The following is a 4844-nucleotide window of genomic DNA, read 5'->3' as shown; positions in this document are numbered from 1 at the left end:
AATCTGAATGTGGCAATTTCTCAGATGTATGCCAGAAGCATATGGCCCCTTACAAGACAGTCACTGAAGTTTAGCTTTGTTTTTCCCACAAAACCAGCCAGTAAATCACTTAATAGCAACTTCTGAAAACCCATGCAGAAATAGTATCAATTCTTGACTGGTACCATTTAATCATCCAACGAATAGCATATTAATCAACAGCACGTGTCGATAAGTGTTAAGGCTTTGACTACTGTTCCAAAAGCCAGCCCCACCAACCCCGTCACCTGAAGACCATTCTCCATCAGCAGGAAACCCATCAGAGGACATTCACAGAGGCTGAACAGGCTCTGAACAGGATTATATTATTATATTTGCCGAAATGCACTTTTCCCATGGTGTGTTGCGCCTGTTGTGGTGACTGACAGTTTATTTTTCCCTGTGTTTACAAGCCTTTTTTCACATACCCTGGCTTCACAGACAAAACAAGCAATTGTAAAGCAACCTCTATACGGTTAATGCTTTTGTCTGTGTGTGTGTGTGTGTGTGTGTGTGTGTGTGGGTGCCTATGTGTGTGTGTGTGTGTGTGTGCATATGTGTAAGCATGCATGTATGTATGTGTATATATGCGTGTGTGTATGTCTGTATGTGTGTGTGTATATATGCGTTTGTGCATATGCACATGTGCATGTGTCTATGTCTGTGTGTGGGTGTGTATATATATATGTATGTGTATGTATATATATATATATATATATATATATATGTGTGTGTGTTTGTGCATATGCACGTGTGCGTGTGTGTGTGTCTGTGTGTATATATAAGTGTTTGTGCATATGCACGTGTGCGTGTGTGTATGTCTGTGTGTGGGTGTGTGTGGGTATGGGTGTGCTGTCTCCCCACACAACAGCCACGGTATTACTCACAGAACATCAACAGCCATTAGACCAACAATACAAACAAACACTTTATAATTGAAATCCTGGGGAGGTTCTGCAGTGGCCGTGCCAAATGAATACAAATCAAGCCAAGTTCTGTCCGAGTACCATGGGGCCAAATGCATATTTATACAAACAGACAGTGCCATGGTACCTGGGAGGTGCCAGATGTGCGAAGCAATTCTCAGGACCCTTTCACAATACAAAGCAGCGTAATAAAAACCATCAAGCCAAGCACTGCTGCAAACATAGACTAAAAATAACCGCTGTGCTTTCTCAAATGTTTACTGAGCCCACCAATTCGCCCTTGAAAACAATCTAATCTAATAAAATGAATTCAGAAAACCGCAACTAAACTCATATTTGGTATTATACGAGAATACGAGTTAGTGGTGCGCTTGACAGCGTTCCTCGATATCCTGTAAGTGTGTGAAGGCTGGATCACAATGACAGAGCACAATCTGGCAACCACTATAAATCAGCCATGGCTGTAATAGAGCACAATCTGGCAACCACTATAAATCAGCCATGGCTGTAATTAGGCGCCTGAAGGAGGCAGATTGATTAGCGCGATCATCAAACTGCTTAAAACTGTTATTCTAAACTTTATACAGTGTGGGGCCTAACAGGACCTTAGATCCTGAACGTTATTGTTTTGGGTGTTTCTTGTGTTTGATTTGCACTTTGTTGTATGTCGCTCTGGATAAGAGCGTCTGCTAAATGCCACGTAATGTAATGTAATGTAATGGGTGAATATTGGGCTTTGGGGCACACACACACACACTCTCACTTTTTAATTGCTTAAATAACGTTGTGTTCAAATGGATAATTCACTTTGAGTAGATACTTTGAGTTTCTGATGACTTGCTGGATTTACAATGGTGGGTATCTGGAAATTCGGAAATCTGCAGTTTATTGCAAGAAAAAACAATATAAGTAACTCCAATGAAGCTTGATGTAGATGTGCATACTATCGCAATATTTTAAAAAAAAGTAATGTTTTGCATTTTAGTTTAGAACCATTTCCCATGTGGCCCTGTACTCAATTAAATAAGTGGCTTGACTTCTGATATCATCCGTACGGCGCGAGAACAGAAGCCAATCACTGCACGAGAGCCCCGTCCAAAGCAACAACAAATCAACAAGACTGAAAACGGAGTCATGCTAAAAACTTTCATTATATATTTAAACCCAGGAAGAAAACTCTCTCTTTAATTAAAATTATAATTTCTAATAAAAGTTCTGAAAGTCTACAAATCTAAACATTTATAATTTATGAAAACAATTGCAACTGACTTTAAGAATCCGTATGTAGGCAAAACTTGTTTCCTTTCTCTTTCACTTAATGATTAATTGATTAATGTATTACCTGTTTTCACAAAACGTCTAATAAATGTGTGTGTGTGTGTGTGTGTGTGTGTGTGTATGTGTGTGGGGGGGATATTAAAACATTAGCATGCTAATACATATACATAAAAATAAAAAGGTCAGTTCTGTGGCTCTTCTTCTAATCTATAAGAGTTATCCAGCAACACTACAATGAATTTGCAAATAAATTATCAAACTATAGGTCCCAACTAATAGCTGCTATAATTCACAAATACAGGCAAAAAACGACGTTCATTCAAAATAAATGTTGAGGACTAGAAACCACGCCTATTTAAAAGCAACCACAGATAATTGGTTATGATGTAACCCCACCCAGTTTTTATTTTTTAAATTTCGCATATGGATTGGTCACAGGGCAGATCGGCCGGGTTTAATTAACAGTTACGCCATTGATATCCACTGGGAACTGAAATTGAATTCGAATTGGCCGGATGAGAGACCAATCACGCGTCAGCTAGCTCTTACGTGATGCCCATAGGTAAATATACCTTTAATTAAAAAAGATATAAAAACATCCCGTGTGTAAACCGTATCAACACAATATGTAAAAACACCACCTATGTCCCAGAGTACTGTAACATTACCAAGCTGCTCACGGAAGCTGGAATGCAAGCTATACGAAAAATCCAGAATCCGAGACCAAGTTAGCGAACCACGGTGCAGAACAGTGTGGCGATACTGCACAAGTACCCATAGGCTCATGTTGTTTTGATTTTCTGATCTCGCAATGAATGTAGCCAGCAATCCCTATTTCTACAAGCGGGTTTACTAATAGGAAGGTTGTGTAAATAAACAAACGCGAATAAGGTAAACATGTCCTTACCTAGATTCCGCGGGAGGCGGTCACTCCACCCCGAAAAACGCAATGTGTTTAATTTCCGTAGGAGAGTGCGCCAGCGAAAGAGTCACTCACTGACAGATTCCGCCATACTGGATTTTGGTAAAGCGATCACGTGTCGCGCCCTGCACGTCCCCGGAGGTGGAGTTTGCTGTCCTGAAGATTTAACTGGGCGTCGCTCTCCGGGTGCGACTGGGACTGGGACTGGGATTGGGATCAGCGGTCGGACGAACAAGAACTAAACAAGTAAAATAAAACCGCAACTGAAATCGTTTATGTTTTGACGTTTTTCTGTGGTTAAAGGGGAGTAATATACTATTTTATTCACATGACAACCATACTCAAGCAATAGCACTGTTTTAGTTGGACCGGCAAGTTAGCTTTTGTCACTTGGCTCTTTCACCTTGTTACACAAGGACAGTTTGCCCCCGACCCCCAACCATCTGAAAATACATTAGACATATCTGATGTAGTCTACAGTATGTGTCATTAAATATAACAATAATATCGCAATCTAAATAATACTAAAGAATAGACAGAAGAGTATGAGCAGTGCTTAGAGAAGGTCAGCAGTGCATTGAGATCGAGATCATTCTTATAACCATAACGGCGTTAACAAAGCGGACCAGCACCTGGACCAACCAATCGTGTGGCCACAGGTGGGCGAGGGTATGCCACAGCCGCCTAAATGCTATCCTGGCATTTACCTTGACTGAACCACCACACCCAAGTGCCATCTATTATTATTCTTATTATTAAGTGTAAATGCCTACCTATGTAGTCCTGGATCACCTAGATCGCAAGAGAAAGAGCCAGGCAGCGCTATTGCTTTAGCATGCAGAATGAGCCAGGCAGCGCTATGGCTTTAGCATGCAGAATGAGCCAGGCAGTGCTATGGCTTTAGCATGCAGAAAGAGCCAGGCAGCGCTATGGCTTTAGCATGCACAAAGAGCCAGGCAGTGCTATGGCTTTAGCATGCAGAAAGAGCCAGGCAGCGCTATGGCTTTAGCATGCACAAAGAGCCAGGCAGCGCTATGGCTTTAGCATGCAGAATGAGCCAGGCAGCGCTATGGCTTTAGCATGCAGAATGAGCCAGGCAGTGCTATGGCTTTAGCATGCAGAAAGAGCCAGGCAGCGCAATGGCTTTAGCATGCACAAAGAGCCAGGCAGTGCTATGGCTTTAGCATGCAGAAAGAGCCAGGCAGCGCTATGGCTTTAGCATGCACAAAGAGCCAGGCAGCGCTATGGCTTTAGCATGCAGAATGAGCCAGGCAGTGCTATGGCTTTAGCATGCAGAATGAGCCAGGCAGTGCTATGGCTTTAGCATGCACAAAGAGCCAGGCAGCGCAATGGCTTTAGCATGCAGAAAGAGCCAGGCAGCGCTATGGCTTTAGCATGCAGAATGAGCCAGGCAGCGCAATGGCTTTAGCATGCACAAAGAGCCAGGCAGCACTCTAACTTTAGCATGCAGAAAGAGCCAGGCAGCGCTATGGCTTTAGCATGCAGAAAGAGCCAGGCAGTGCTATGGCTTTAGCATGCAGAAAGAGCCAGGCAGCGCAATGGCTTTAGCATGCAGAAAGAGCCAGGCAGCGCTATGGCTTTAGCATGCAGAAAGAGCCAGGCAGCGCTATGGCTTTAGCATGCAGAAAGAGCCAGGCAGTGCTATGGCTTTAGCATGCAGAAAGAGCCAGGCAGCGGAA

At 42.8% G+C, this 4844-nt stretch overlaps 1 protein-coding gene across 1 annotated transcript in view; it reads right to left on the bottom strand.

Annotated features, from left to right (window-relative positions):
- hdac4 (histone deacetylase 4) overlaps positions 1-3232 on the bottom strand; it is a 206492-nt gene extending 203260 nt beyond the window's left edge. The window contains exon 1 of the mRNA XM_061225763.1: positions 3130-3232. The gene's annotated coding sequence lies outside the window, so the exon portion shown is untranslated. The remainder of the gene's footprint in view (positions 1-3129) is intronic.
- Positions 3233-4844: the final 1612 nt, after the last annotated feature.

The sequence above is a fragment of the Conger conger genome, chromosome 17 (genome assembly GCF_963514075.1).
Source record: "Conger conger chromosome 17, fConCon1.1, whole genome shotgun sequence".
NCBI lineage: Eukaryota > Metazoa > Chordata > Actinopteri > Anguilliformes > Congridae > Conger > Conger conger.
Note: the sequence above shows the minus strand (reverse complement) of the source record. Positions and strands in the feature narration are given on the sequence as shown.